The following is a 16,935-nucleotide window of genomic DNA, read 5'->3' as shown; positions in this document are numbered from 1 at the left end:
CTGCTCTTGTATTCTAGACCTCTTGAAATGTCCTTTAACGTTGCAATGCCTTCCTCACCACCGACTCATCCTGCAGGTTAACCTTTAGGATGTTCTGCACAAGACTCCCAAGCACCTTTGCATCTCAGATTTTTGGATTTCTCCCCATTTAGAAAAGAGTCTGCACATTTATTTCTTCTACCAAAGTCCATGATCATGCATTTTCCAACATTGTATTTCATTTACCACTTTCTTCCTCATTTTCTGAATTGGTCTAAGTCATTCTGCAGTCTTCTTGTTTCCTCCAACACTACCTGCCACTCCATCAATCTTCGTATCATCTGCAAACTTAGCAACAAAGCCATCCATTCCCTCATCTAAATCATTGATATACAGCATAAAACGAAGTGGTCCCAATGAATGATTCCACACAAACAAATACATATAAACAACTGATGTACAAAAGAGGACAAAGACAATAAAAACAAGTAATATTCATAAGAAAATAAATAAAGAATAATATTGAACACTTAAGTTGTAAAGTCCTTGAAAAAGAGTCCACATGTGGTGGAATCGGTTTAGTGTTGAGGTGAGTGAAGAAACCCAGGCGAGGTGAATCTCTGTACTTGCTGTGTAAACAATTGGTACAATGTGGTCTATTGCCACTTGAGCTTCATGACAAGCTTTACCAATATATGAATCAGAGTCAGAATCCGAATCAGGTTTAATTTCACTGGCGCATGTTGTGAAATTTGTTGTTATCGGGCAACAGTACAGTGCAATATATAACGATAAAAACTATTGATTACTATATATATATGTTAAATTAAATATGTAGTGCAAAAAGGAATAAAAATGTAGTGAAGTAGTGATCATGGGTTCAATGTCCATTCAGAAATTGAATGGCGGCAGGGGGAAGAAGCTGTTCCTGAATCATTATGTGTCTTCAAGCTCCTGTATCTCCTTCCTGATGGTAGCACCGAGAAGAGGGCATACCCTGGGTGATGAGGGTCCTTAATGATGGATGCTGCCTTATTGAGGCATCGCTCCCTGACAGATTTATTCCCTATTTTTAAGATTCCCTCATTTGATCTTTCTGATTTCGAACAAGTGCAATATTTTGCTTCGGCATTATCTTGCCCTGGGTACTCCAGACGCTAATGCCTATGATGGAGCTGACAGAGGCCAAGGAAGGACTGGAGTATTAAGACGATAAGACCATAAAATGTAGGAGCAGAATTTGACCACTCGGCCCATTGAGTCTGCACCGCCATTCAATTCTGAGTATATTTCTCCCCCAACCCTTAAACCACTTAACAATCCAAAACTTAATAATGTTTGCTTAAAAACACTCAATGGCTTGGCATTCACCGCCTACTTTGGGAACAAATTTCACAGATTTATCAACTTCTGGCTGAAGAAATTCCACCTTTTCACAGTTTTAAAAGAACTTTAAACAGTTTTAAAGAGAGGGAGGATAGGCAGGTGATAGATGACGGACGCGCTCAGACCAAATGTTTGAGATGTGTCTATTTTAACACAAGGAGTGTTGTGAACAAAGCGGATGAGCTTAGAGCGTGGATCAGTACTTGGAAATATGATTTGATGGCCATTACAGAGACTTGGATGGCTCAGGGACAGGAATGGTTACTTGAGGCTGTACTTGATTTGGTATTGGGAAATGAACTTGGTCAGGAGTCAGATTTCTCAGTGGGAGAGCATTTTGGAGATAGTGATCATAATTCTATCTCCTTTACAATAGCATTGGAGAGAGATAGGAACAGACAAGTTAGAAAAGCATTTAATTGGAGTAAGGGGAATTATGAGGCTATCAAGCAGGAAATCGGAGGATTAAATTGGAAACAGATGTTCTCAGGGAAAAGTATCTCAGGGAAAATGTTCTCAGGGGATATTTGTGTGGAGTTCTGCATAGGCCGTTCCAATGAGACAGGGAAGTTATGGTAGGGTACAGGAACCGTGGTGTACAAAGGATGTAATAAATCTAGTCAAGAAGACAAGAAAAGCTTACAAAAGGTTCAGAGAGCTAGGTAATGTTAGAGATCTATAAGATTAAAAGGCTAATAGGAAGGAGCTTAAGAAGAAAATTAGGAGAGCCAGAAGGGGCCATGAGAAGGCCTTGGCAGGCAGGATTAAGGAAAACCCCAAGGCATTCTACAAGTATGTGAAGAGCAAGAGGATAAGACGTGAAAGAATAGGACCTATCAAGTGTGACAGTGGGGAAGTATGTATGGAACCGGAGGAAATAGCAGAAGTACTTAATGAATACTTTTCTTCTGTATTCACTATGGACGAGGATCTTGGTGATTGTAGTGATGACTTGCAGCAAACAGAAGAGCTTGAGCATGTAGATATTAAGAAAGAGAATGTGCTGGAGCTTTTGGAAGCATCAAGTTGGAAAAGTCACTGGGACCAGATGAGATGTACCCCAGGCTACTGTGGGAGGCGAGGAAGGAGATTGCTGAGCCTCTGGCAATGATCTTTGCATCATCAATGGGTACGGGAGAAGTTCCGGAGGATTGGAGGGTTGCGGATATTGTTCCTTTATTCAAGAAAGGGAGTAGAGATAACCCAGGAAATTATAGACCAGTGAGTCTTACCTCTGTGATTGGTAAGTTGTTGGAGAAGATCCTGAGAAGCAGGATTTATGAACATTTGGAGAGGTATAATATGATTAGGAGCAGTCAGCATGGCTTTGTCAAGGGCAAGTCATGCCTTACAAGCCTGATTGAATTTTTTGAGGATGTGACTAAACACATTGATGAAGGAAGAGCAGTAGATGTAGTGTATATGGATTTCAGCAAGCCATTTGATAAGGTACCCCATGCGAGGCTTATTGAGAAAGTAAGGAGGCATGAGATCCAAGGGGACATTGCTTTGTGGATCCAGAACCGGCTTGCCCACAGAAGGCAAAGAGTGGTTGTAGACGGGTCATATTCTGCATGGAGGTTGGTCACCAGTGGAGTGCCTCAGGGATCTGTTCTGGGACCCTTACTCTTCGTGATTTTTATAAATGACCTGGATGAGGAAGTGGAGGGATGGGTTAGTAAGTTTGCTGATGATACAAAGTTTGGAGGTGTTGTGGATAGTGTAGAGGGTTGTCAGAAGTTACAGCGGGACATGGATAGGATGCAAAACTAGGCTGAGAAGCGGCAGATGGAGTTCAACCCAGATAAGTGTGAAGTGGTTCATTTTGGTAGGTCAAATATGATGGCAGAATATAGTATTAATGGTAAAACTCTTGGCAGTGTGGAGGATCAGAGGGATCTTGGGGTCCGAGTCCATAGGACACTCAAAGCATGTTGACACTGTGGTTAAGAAGGCTTACGGTGTATTGGCCTTCATTAATCGTGGAATTGCAGCTACATAGGACCCTGGCCAGATCACTCTTGGTGTACTGTGCTCAGTTCTGGTCACCTCACTACAGGAAGGATGTGGAAGCCATAGAAGGGGTGCAGAGGAGATTTACAAGGATGTTACCTGGATTGGGGAGCATGCCTTATGAGACAGGGTTGAGTGAACTCGGGCTTTTCTTCTTGGAGCAACGGAAGATGAGAGGTGATGTGATAGAGGTGTATAAGACGATGAAAAGCATTGATCATGTGGATAGTCAAAGGCTTTTTCACAGGGCTGAAATGGTTGCTGCAAGAGGACACAGGTTTAAGGTGCTGGGGAGTAGGGACAGAGGAGATGTCAGGGGTAAGTTTTTTACTCAGAGAGTGGTGAGTGCGTGGAATGGGCTGCCGGCAACAGTGGTGGAGGCAGATATGATAGGGTCTTTTAAGAGACTTTCAGATAGGTACATGGAGCTCAGGAAAATAGAGGGCTATGGGTAAGCCTAGTAATTTCTAAGGTAGGGACATGTTCGGCACAACTCTGTGGGCTGAAGGGCCTGTATTGTATTGTAGGTTTTCTATGTTTCTATGACTTCCCTCGGATCCTTTACTCTCCTACTGATCGAAACATCCTCTCCACATTTGGCTCTAACATTCTAAAACGACTTTTCAGTATCCGTTAGATTTCAACGAGATTCGCCCTCTCCCTCATCCCTTATTAAACTCAATTCATTTATTAATTTCTTCATTTGATCCCACATTCTGTCCTCACTCACAAATGGAAATATAGGGGGATGGACCTGTCCTTGGCCATTTGCAAAAAGCATTCGAACAGAGTAACAAGGCATTTTTCTTTGTAAGTTTGATTGCATTATAATCAATTGGACTGAGAATAGCCGATAGCAATCAGTACTTAGAATTGAGGACAAATTATATCCACTTACCATCAAAGAATCTTTCAGACTTTGCTAAAGGGGTGCTTTAAACAGCCATTGTAGAGCCCTGTTATGTTATGTTTCAATAATGCTCCCTCTCAATGACTGGAGACACAATGACTATAGCTGCAACTCTCTTAACCTTTCCTCATAAAGAAACCACTTCATCTTAGAAGCTGCCTCTATTGAAAGTAAATACAAGCAGTGGCCACTTTATTAGGTACATGTGTACACCTGCATGTTAATGCAAATAACTCATCAGCCAATCATGTGGCAGCAAGTTAATGCATTAAAGCATGCAGACATAGTCAAGAGTTTCAGTTGTTTTTCAGACCAAACATCAAAATGGGGAAGAAGTGTGATCTAAGTGACTTTGACCATGGGATGATTGCTGGTGCCAGGCAGGGTGGTTTGAATAGCTCAGAAACCATTGATATGGGATTTTCACACGCAACACTCTCTAGAGTTTACAGAGAATGAGGCGATAAACAAAAATCAAAAAAAAATTCTTTGAGCTACAGTTCTGTGAGTAAAAATCCCTTGTAATGACAGTGGTCAGAGGAAAATGATCAGACTCGTTCAAGCTCCGCAGGAGAGACCTCTGAATGCAGAGCCTATTGAATCTTGAAGTGGGTGGGCAACCTCAGCAGAAGACCACAGACATACACTCAATGCCACTTTATTAAGTACAGGAGGTCTCAAAGTTTAAAGTAAATATATTATCGAAGTGCATATACTGTATGTCACCATATCCCACCCTGAGATCTATTTTCTTGTGGGCATACTCACAGTAACCATTAGAGAATGAATGAAAGACCGCACCAACTTGGGAATTCAATCAGTGTGCAAACGACAACAAATTGTGCAAATACAAAAGTAAAGAAATAATAACAATAAATAAATAAGCAATAAATATTGAAAACAGGAGTTGAAGAGTACTTGAAAGTGAATCCATAGGTTGTGGGAATATTTCAAAGATGGAGCAAGTGGAGTGAAGTTATATCTTTGGTGCAAGACCCTGACGGCCGAGGGGTGGGAACTGTTCCTGAACCTGATGGCATGAGTCCTGAGGCTCCTGTACCTTTTTCCTGAAGGCAGAAGTGAGATGAGAGTTGAGTAGTGGGGGTCCCTAATGATGGATGTTGCTTTCCTGCAACAACACTTTATGTAGCTGTGGTCAATGGTGGGGATGGCTTCCCCTGTGATGGTCTGGGCTTATCCATTACGTTTTGTTGCAAACTCAAGCCTTTTACAACAGCAACAAAACCAGCTGCATCATGGCTACTAGCCCCCTCACCATTCAGTCCGTCTCCAAAAGGCCATGCCTCAGAAAGTTTGCAAACATTACAAAGGAGCCCCATGACCGAGTATATAACCTCTTATCATTATTCTCATTATATACACTGTATATAATGGGGAGGGGGTGGGGCGATGTGACTGACCCATTTTTGTTTACAGAGAGGTGGGATTTGGGAGTCGATGATTGTGCTGCTTTTCTTTTCTTTCTTGGTTTCATGGCTTTTCTGAAGAATTAGAAAAATTCAGAGTTGTATACTTTGATAATAAATGAACCTTTGAATCTTTTGAATTTATATATATATAAAAATCCCCGATCACTCCATCTTCCTACCCTCTTAACACACACACACACACACACACACGCATACACAATTCTAAACAACACCCCACTCTAAGTCTCAGGTCCAGTTGACCCCTACTTTGCACACATATACATATGAAAATAGCTAGACATTATTATTAATACAAATGATTAATACTTCTACATTATATAGTTTGTTTACTATTATATATTGTATTATATATAATATTATATGTTGTTATTGTATAATAATGTTGTATTATATACAGTAAATTATAGTATACAAGATTTGTATACTATTATATAATATTTATATTAAAGGCATCCATTAGTTTTGCAAGACCATGGATCTGCGCCTGGAAAGTCTTCATTCTCCGGGGTGCAGGCAAGGCAAGGTTGTATGGAAGACCAGCAGTTGCCCGGGCTGCAAGTCTCCCCTTTCCATGACACTGATGTTGTCCAAGGGAAGGGCATTAGGACCCATACAGCTTGGCACCAGTGTCGTCACAGAGCTATGTGTGATTAGGTGCCTTACTCAAGGACACAACATGCTGCCTCAGCTGGGGCTCGAACTCACGACCTTCAGATCACTAGTCGAATGCCTTAACCACTGATTTTAGTGGATTATAACCAATATTTATATAAGTTTAAGTATTAGGGCCCTTCTTTGGTCATGGTCAACTATAGATGTTGTGTTCTATCTGTCTACCTATATGTAAGCTTGGGCAGTATGATATGGTGAGCAAGTTTTTGCCATGTAGCAGGGTCCCCTTCTCCTTATATCTTTTTTTTAAAATATAATTTTTATTGAATTTTCAAAAAGAATACATGAAAAAAAGAATCTACCCTCCCCCCTCCCCTTAACCCTCCCCCTCCCCCATATATAGTCCTACCTAAAAAGAAAGAAAAAGAAAAAAAAGAGAAAAGAACTGCCTGGGTATTGGAAGGTTTCCACATGCTCCATGGGATTCAAAATGAATTTGGTATAATTATTCGTTACTTTCCCCAAGTGACCAAAGTCTTTATCGGAGCACTTAAATATGCCATCCTATCTTTTGTAAATAAGGGCGCCAAATATTCAAAAATGTTACATATTTATCTCTTAAATTATAAGTAATTTTTTCGAGTGGAATAAAACTAGCCATTTCATTATTCCAACGATCCATACTTAAATATGAATCAGACTTCCAAGTAACTGCTATAGTCTTCTTAGCTACTGCCAATGCAATTTTTATAAATTCTTTCTGATATTTATTCAATTTAAGTTTTGGTTTTATCCCTTCAATATCACCTAATAAAAATAATACAGGGTTATGTGGAAGTTGAATTGCAGTAATTTGTTCCAATAAGATTCTTAAATTTATCCAAAAGGGTTGAATTTTAAAACAAGACCAAGTAGAATGTAAAAAAGTACCAATTTCTTGATTACACCGAAAACATTTATCAGAAAAATTTGAATTGATGAAACAAATTGGTCAAGACTTTGTCTTGACAGTATGACAAATACAATAAATGTTCGACTTAGATTAATACAATATAATTTTTTACATCAATTATATATTACACCGCAAAAAATAAATAGATTAAATTCAAATTTTCTGATAAATGTTTTCGGTGTAATCTAGAAATTGGTACTTTTTTACATTCTACTTGGTCTTGTTTTAAAATTCAACCCTTGTCCTTATATCTGATGAATCCAAGGGAACACCAGAGGCTGATGTAGTTTGGCATTGACGGCATTGCAGGAGTTGCCATTTCTGACACCCCCCTCCTCTTTCTTGATCTCTCTGTGTCCATCTCTGGCGACAAACTATCTACCAATATCTTTTTTGTTATAGACCTACCAATTCGCATAGCTATCTTGACAATACCTCTTCCAACCTTAACTCCTGTAAAAATGCTATCCCCTTTTCACAGTTGCCTTTGACCCTGCTGCATCTGTTCCCAGAATGAGGCTTTCCTTTCCAGGACATGAAAGATGTCCTCCTTCTGGTTTTTCTTCCTCCACCATTGATGCTACTCTTTTCCATTTCCCACACATCCCTGTTCACCCCATCTTCCAATCCGCTTAGCAGTGATAGAGCTCAACTTGTATTCACCTCCCACCCCATGAACATTCGCATCCAATACATCACTCTACCAAACACCAAACGCATCTTTACCTCAACCCTTTCCCACCACTCTCTGCTTTCTGGTGGGATTGCTCCCTCCCTGATTCCCTTGTCCATTCTTCTCTCCCACTGAATATAACTCCTGGCACATATCCCTGTAAATGACAGAAATTCAACACATGCCTATGTACTTCGTCACTTACCTCCACTCAGGGCCCCAAACAGTCCTTCCAGGTGAGATAAAACTTCACCCATAACTTTGATGGAGTCATCTATTGTATCCAGTGCTCCTGATGCAGCCTCCTCTACATTGATGAGACTCATTGTAAATTGGGGGACCTCTTTGTCACGCAGAATTTCCCAGTGACCAGCTATTTTTATTCCAGTTAGTCCAGACGAAGGGTCTCGGCCTGAAACGTCAACTGTACCTCTTCCTAGAGCTGCTGCCTGGCCTGCTGCGTTCACCAGCAACTTTGATGTGTGTTGCTTGAATTTCCAGCATCTGCAGAATTCCTGTTGTGAAGTGTTGGTCCCTGGCCTCCTCTTTTGCCATGATGAGGCCATTGTCAGGTGGAGGAGCAACACCTCATATTCCATCTAGGAAACATCCAACCTGATTTCTCTTTCCGGTACTTTTTTCCCTCTCTCTTCCCTCTTCTTTCTACTCTAGCCTCTTACTTCTCCTCACCTGCCTATCACCTCCTTGTGGTGTTCCTCCTTCTTTCCTTTCTCCCATTGTCCACTTTCCTCTCTTTCTTCTCCAGCCCTTTACCTTTCCCTCCCACCGAGCTTCACCTAGCACCTTCTAGCTAGTCCTCCTTCCTCCCCTCTCCATCTTCTTATTCTGGCATCTTCCCCCTACCTTTCCAGTCCTGAAGAAGGGTCTCGGCCAAAAACATTAACTGCTTATTCTTTCCACGAATGCTGCCTGACCTGCTGAGTTCCTCCAGCTTTTTGTGTGTGCTGCTTGGGACACCTCAATGTGCTTTACTGCATATGAAGTCATCAGGAAGTGTGATGACTGTTGCAATATAGCAATTGTACTGGCTAATTTGTGCAAAACTACATATGTTAATGAACACATTATTCTGACACCATATTAAATAATAACTATGCATATATATTAAAGTAATGACATAAATAGGGTTTCCAAATCATTTGTATACTCCTAAAAACATCACTAAGATTATTGCTTTAATTAGTGAAATAATTGATATAGGAGATGATAAAGCAGCTGGAGACAGAAATGCTGAAAGCTGTGTAGCGATAATGTGACATATGCTTTCATCGTCATCTCCTTGCAGTCCGACATTGTTTATGTTTATAATGGTATTGGTATTCATTTATTATTGTCACATGTTCTGAAATAAAGTGTCTTGCACTCTGTTGACACAGATCAAATCATTACACAGTGTATTAATACAGAACAAGGTAAAACAGTAACAATGCAGAGTAAAATGCCAAAGTTTCAAAGTTTCAAAGTCAATTTATCTTCAATGTATACCATATAGGGCCTTGAGATTCATCTTTTAGGCAGCTACAAAACGAAGAAATACAAAAGAATCCACGGAAATCCCACAAAAATGATGGCACATCCACTGCAGGGTTTGTGAAGAAATGATAGATATAACTCAAGATGAGAAATAAAAACAAAAAGGGAGTTTGGGGAAACAGAGATCAAGAAATGCAAATTAGAAATTAAAATTTGTAAATCCCATCTTGTGGGCATCAGCTGGACTACTTCCTGGCACAAAATTACTCTTGCCATGAGTGTGTGAGTGTGAAGCAAAAAAACCTGCTGGGAAAGGAGATTTAACTGTGACTTGCTAGCTCGTGGCTGTTCTGATTACAGAGTCAGTGAGTGGACTGGCTCAACCTTATGTTATGGGATGGCTTCTAATTTGATTTTATGAATAATTCTCATTCCATCCGCAAAACCTCAACCATTCCAACCAAAAACAAATAACATGTACGACAATACAGCAACTTTAATTAAAAGTTACAACAGCAGCTATAGTGTCTGTTTTACGGCAAAACACCCAAAGGCTTTTCACAGGAGTGTAATCAAACAACATTTGACTTTCGCCCCCTTAAGGAAATAATTATACAGAACCATAGAAAATCACAACACAGATGGGGGAATAACTTTTTTCCTTCTTGAAGGGTTGTAGCACAGATGATGAATACACTTCCACAATTTTGATAGATTAGATATCCCAGGGTTTGAAACAATAGATGGTGAAGAAAGTGTGAAATACAGTGGATTCTGAGTAATTGGGCTATTGGTTAATCAGGCCAGGCATTTATTTGAGACAACTCTTAAAGAACAAAATTTAAGTCGACAAAATAGTTGGCCATCCCTTTGTTTATTTGGGACACCGTACCGCTGGGGGAGTGGACGGTTGCCGAACATTTTCTAACCAGCGTCAGTCGTATGCATTGTGTTGGCTGTTAGACACTACACTGTATTTAAAGAGTGACAGTTGTATGTGTTTGTGTTCAAGAAGCAATGATTTTTGTCACTGTTAGTTGGCAAGAAATAAGCAGCGAGACAATTTGGAGTAGTTTTGTTCACTGCATTCAGGATTGGGGATAGCAGAAACAGCCAGGAGTGAAAAAGAAACTATTTCAAAACTTCAACAAGTTAAGATTTATAAAGAATTTGAAGGTATTTTGAATGGTACAATGAAAATGAAGATTTGAAGGATGCAATTGTCTAAAGAATTGTATGAAGTCAGTCCATTATCTGAACTAGGTGTCTGTGCTGATAGTATTCATTTATAGTCCATCAAAAGAACACAGCAAATGAATTCCTCCACTAATAACTATTAGGAACAAATAGACAGTTTTATGGTACTGTAGAGATATCTGTAGTATTCTAACTTGTTCTGTATTTCATTTAAATGCGTAAGTCATTAGTCATTTAAACGGTAGTTTGTTGTTTGTATGTCTTTTAATTATTTCCATGAAACTTCAGCTAATTGGGCAGCTGCTTAACTGGACCAAAATGTACCGGTCTCGATGTGTCCTAATTAACCAGTTCAAGCTCAAAGGACTGGAAGTTTCAATCCCTTTGATAAGCAGATCCTAGCTCAGGTCATAGCATAGAGATCTTGAGGTGGGGCTTGCTTCCCATGAGTCATCAGGTGGACACCCCCCTTCCTAGATGTTTCATCAATTTAAACCCACAACATCTCCAGGGGGCTCAACAGTACGACCAAGCATTCAGATCTGGCCACCCATGGGTCATCTTAGGGCCCAGATGCCATCACTCATCTTCATCCATAACCAGTGGCTGCTTCTCCTAGAGTTTTTTACGGCTTGCCATTGGCCCTGGCCTCGGACTCCCAATCCCTTCAGTAATCTGACCATGGAAGCAGCCACAAGCCCTCTGCAGCCAACCTCCACAGGAAAAATCTGGACCTTCCATCCATCTTGCTTGGCATCTGTGGCCAGCTCAGTGTACCTCACATACCCCTCACAGACTGCATCTTCCCAGGGCACTGTGAGCTTTGAGATTGCTACAGCCGTCAGGCTGCTGGAGCACAAGACCAAATCTGGTCTGAGGGTGGTAGTGGGGGAAATATTAGCCTTTTGTCAAGGTCAACAGCCTTGTTCCAGTCACAAGCAGGCTCCAGTATGCCTGACACCAACCGTGTCAGTGGCCATGGCACTGCCTGGCCTTGCTGTACAAAGGGGATGGTCGCTCTTCCAGTCAGATGGGGCTTAGAGTTGTTATTCAGCCTTTCCTTCTCCACAACGGATGCCAAACATCTGAGGATCTGGTTGTGCCTCCATGTGTATCTTTCCTGAGTGAGGTTTACTTTGCAAGATAACAAAATAGAGGTTTCATATTCTTCCACAGAGTGGACAAGCAGGGTCTTCACTGAGCCACCGGTTCAGATTTTTGGCAGTTGGAAGAACATCATAAACAGCTCTTATAAGGGAGCTAATCTTTCTTCCTTCCTTTTCCCATAAGTCTTTCCAGCTGAATTTTCTTTTCTCAATATTTTCCCACCTTGTCCACTGTCCCTGTTTTGCCTGAGACACTGCTCTTGCATACCTCATCTGCTCCTCCTATCACTGTACTTCCTCCACCAGCATAGCTTGCCTTTGCTTTTGTGTTACACACAAAACGCTGGAAGAACTCAGCAGGCCAGGCAGCATCTATGGAAAAAAAGGTACAGCTGGCATTTCTGGCCGAAGCCCTAACAGTCGGTGTTTCGGGCCAAAACACTTCTGCTTCTGCTTTTGTGTTGTCGCCTTTTGCCAAACGGGCCTATGTGAACCTGTGCCAAGGCCCCCTCTTCCAGATTGCACCTGGCCCAGCATGTCTGCAAACCTGGGTGCTGCTTTTGCCTGTTTTACTGACTCTAATGGACACCAATTTCTCCCTGTTAGGGTCCTGGGTACAGTATCCTGGACAGTACAGTCACGGGATTCCGAGAGAGGCATCTCAAGCCTCACCTTGGCACTCTTGAACTCTTCAGTCACCCCCATGACAGGCATCTCCGAAGCTCCTTTGCCATACAGGTAGATGTTACTTAGCGATCTTGGTAGGACCATCCACTTTGTAATAAAGGAACTAATTTGTCCTCTCCAGCTTTTCAACATGACTGATGGGGACTTCATACAAAATCAATGGCCATAACACCCGAGGGAACAATTGAAACTGAAGGCACCAGAGCTTGAGGTTTCCTGGCAGCAAGGTCTTATCGATGACTTTAAGCCCTTTGATGATTTCTTCTCTCAGCAGTTTCACTTGATTTGTATCACTGAGGTTTACATCATACCAATGCTCCAAGCTTCGGCTAATTGGGACAGCCACTTAACTGGACCAAAATGTACTGGTCTTAATGTGTCCTAATTAATCAAAATCCATGTAACTGCATAGCTAATGAGTTTTGGATATTAAAGACCTGGAGAAAGGTATAGAATAAAACATTGTGTATATAGCAACGAAAACAACCGGCAGGATGTGCAATATGTACATTCAGCCAGAGACTCATTCCACCGAGATGCAGCACAGAGCGTCATAGGAAGTCATTCCTGCCTGTGGCCATCAAACTTTACAACTCCTCCCTTGGAGGGTCAGACACCCTGAGCCAATAGGCTGGTCCTGGACTTACTTCCTGGCATAATTTACATATTACTATTTAACTATTTATGGTTCTATTAATATTTAATTATTTATGGTGCAACTGTAACGAAAACCAATTTCCCCCGGGATCAATAAAGTATGACTATGACTATGACTATGATGTTGATAGTAAGCAGGAACACAACTGAAATAGTTTATTGAATTTCATTCATGGGAGTTACATGATTTTACTATATTATAAATGTTTATAATGAGTTTCAATATGCATAAGCTGCAAATTAACAGCAATGTTTAATGTTCAATAAATTATCCTTAGTACCTTCAGCAGTGTAAGGGTTAATGTGGGGGGGGGAAAGTAACTTTAAATCAGAAAACATTCATTCAGTGGCCACTTTATTAGGTACACATGTACAAGTTTCCCCCGCCATCCGAAGGTAGAGCGTTCCTATGAAACGGTTTGTAAGCCAGAATGTCCTAAAGCGAAGAAGCAATTACCATTTATTTATATGGGAAAAATTAGCATTCGCAGACCCAAAAAATAACCCACCAAATCATGCCAAATAACACATAAAACCTAAAATAACAGTAACATATAGTAAAAGCAGGAATGATATGATAAATACACAGCCTATATAAAGTAGAAATACTTTTCTACAATCATTGCCGCACTGTTCCCCATAGCGAAAATCTCACGCAAGCTCTCTCGGCAGAAACACTCTCTCCAGTAACCTTTAAGCTATGAAGCTGCCAAATCATACCAAATAACACATAAAAATACATGGCCTATATAAAGTAGAAATAATGTATGTACGGTGTCGTATCACTTACCAGAATCGGGAAGACAGGGCCGAGCATACTGATGATGGTGTGCTAGGCTGAGTTGTCGGAGATTGGGGTGGTGCAGTGGTCCCTAACTGCCAGGACGCGGACCGATACCGATCCGCAGAGAATGCAGCGGTAACCAGGAGGCACCCAGCACACCTTTAAGAAAAAGCCGAAATAAACAAGCTAATTAATTAGGTGCCGCTCGGCACATAAATGTTGGCCAGATCAGAGGCGATGCAATCGGCAATTGCCTCTGATCTGGGCCAACATTTATGTGCTGGGCGGCACCTAATTAATTAGCTTGTTTATTTCAGCTTTTTTTCGTAAAGATGTGCTGGGTGCGTCCCGGCTACCGCTGCATTCTCCGCGGCAATGTATTGGTCCGCAGCCCGGGGATTGGGTGGTGGGATACTGGGGTGTCATCTCATTGTCGTCTGTTTTCTTTAGGGCAGGCAGGTCATCTTCTTCTATGTCTGCCTGCCTCGATGTCGAAGGTCGAGGTTCGTCGTCTGCTGTGGCTGATGTGGAAGGCTTGAAAAACAATAGTATGCTTGACTGCTTAGCCTCGCGCATCTTTCTATCATACAGTTCTTTGTAAGCACTCAAACCATCTTGCAAATATGCCCTGAATCGACGTACCCTTTCAAAATTAAAGTCGTACTTTTCTGCAATTATTGCAGAGAAAATCTCACGCAGTTGCTTCACGTTCAGTTCCTGGATGACTTCACTTTCAGTCCGTTCGCTACTGCATTCAGTTTCGATTGTTATCCTTTCCTCTTCCAATTGCATCAGCTCTTCATCTATCAGTTCTTGGTCATGGGATGCTAAAACCTCTTCAACATCATCTTCGTCAACTTCCACAAGCCAAACTCACTTTGTCCTTACTTCATTCACCATGATCGAAATGCTTAATTTTGTCTAGTTTTATGCTAAGTGTAACACCCTTATGAGCTCAGTTAGGCTTTTCCGATACCTTAGAAGTCATTGTACTAACGACTGCTCACAGGCACGTGTTTAAGCAATGCCGGCCTGAACGCAGTTCCGGGGGAGGAGGTTGGCTGCTTGGGGAGCACGCTGCCTTTTTTCATAACAGTGAAAACACCTTCTGTTAGCGAAAACAGGTAACTAATGTAGGTCTTTTATAACAGCGAGGTTTCGTAAAGCGAACGTTCAAAAAACGGGGGACAGCTGTACATAGTACAAACACTCAAAGTAAATTTATTTTTAATGTATATATATGTGACCATGTACAATCCTGAGATTTGTTTTCCTCTGGGCATGCTCAGTTGAACGATCATACTCAACAGGGTTGACAACTACTGTGCAAAATACAACAAACAGTGCAAATACCAAAGGAAAAAGAAAGAAATGTTAATAATAATAATAAATAAATAATCAATAAATATCAAGAATGTGAGATGAAGAGTCCTTGAAAGTGAGTCCATAGGTTGTAGGAACTGTACGGGTGATGGGCAAGTGAGTTTGACTGAAGTTATCCTTTCTAGTTTAAGAGCCTGATAGTTGAGGGGTAATAACTGTTCCTGAACCTGGTGCTATGAGTCCTGAGGCTTCTGAACTTTGTTCCTGATGGCAGCAGTGAGAAGAAAGCATGATCTGGATGGTGGGGGTCCCTGATGACAGGTGCTGCTTTCCTGCGACATCGCTCTGTGGAGAAGTGCTCAATGGTGAGAAGGGTTTTGCCCATGGTGGATAGGACCATTTCCATTACTCTTTGTAAAATTTTCCATTCAAGGGCACTCATGTTCCCAGGCAGGTGGTGATGCAACCTGAAGTGTGGTGTACTCTCCTGCACACATCTATAGAAATTTGTCAAAGTAGTCATGATGAACCTTTGCAAACTTCTAAGGAAGTGGAGGTGCTGCCATTCTTTCTTCATAACTGTACTTACGTCCTGAACCCGGGATAGGTCCAATGAACTGATATCAACAAGGAATTTATAGTCATTGACTCCCTCCACTTTTGACCCCCGAATGAGAACTGGCTCATGGAACTGCGGTTTCCTCCTTTTGAAGTCAATGTCAGAAATGCCTGCTGACATTGAGAAAGAGATTATTGTTATGGCATCACTCAGCCAGATTTTCAATATTCCTTCTATATGCTGTTTCATCACCACCTTTGATTCGGTCAATGACTGTGGTGACATCATAATCTTAGATATGGCATTAAGTATACATACCTGCTTGTCAATGCAAGTAGCTAATCAGCCAGTCAATGCAAAAAAGCATGCAGACATGGTCAGACCAAACATCAGAATGGGGACAAAATGTGATCCAAGTGACTTTGACCTTGGAATGATTGTTGGTGCCAGACAGGGTGGTTGGAGTAGCTCAGAAACCACTGATCTCCTGGGATTTTCACACACAACACTCTCTAGAGTTTACAGAGAATGGTGCAGAAAAAAAACGTAACAAACAGTGAGCGCCGTTCTGTGGGCGAAAATGTTTTGTTCATGAGAGAGTTCAGAGGAGAATGGCCAGAGTGGTTCAAGCTGACAGGGAGGCGAGAGTAACTCAAATAATCACATGTTACAATGTATTAAGTTGCTGCTACATGATCGGCTGGTTAAATAATGAGCGTGTATACAGATGTATCTAATAAAGCAGCCACTGAGTGTATTGATGATTAGTATCTTGTGGAGATTTACTAACACAGCAAAAAATCATTGAATAAATAACGAATATTTTGGCGATGCTTGCTTTGTAGGCAATCCTATTTTAAATTAATGAAAATTATTTGATGAGGTAGGCCATTCAGCCCTTCAAGATGGCTTTCTATTAAATACAAGTATTGTTGATCATTTATCACAATTCAGTATTCTCAATCTGTGGCAATAACCCTTAATTGGTAATTTGACTGCTCTTGTCATGTGTACCAAGATAGGGTTTGTATAGAGTGGATGTTAAGAGAATACTCCCTATAGTTTGGGAGTTTAGGACCAGGGAACACGGCTTCAATATACAAGGATGTCCCTTTAGAATAGAGATGAGGGGGAATTCTTTCAGCCTGACGG

The sequence above is a fragment of the Mobula hypostoma genome, chromosome 7 (genome assembly GCF_963921235.1).
Source record: "Mobula hypostoma chromosome 7, sMobHyp1.1, whole genome shotgun sequence".
Lineage (NCBI taxonomy): Eukaryota > Metazoa > Chordata > Chondrichthyes > Myliobatiformes > Myliobatidae > Mobula > Mobula hypostoma.
Note: the sequence above shows the minus strand (reverse complement) of the source record.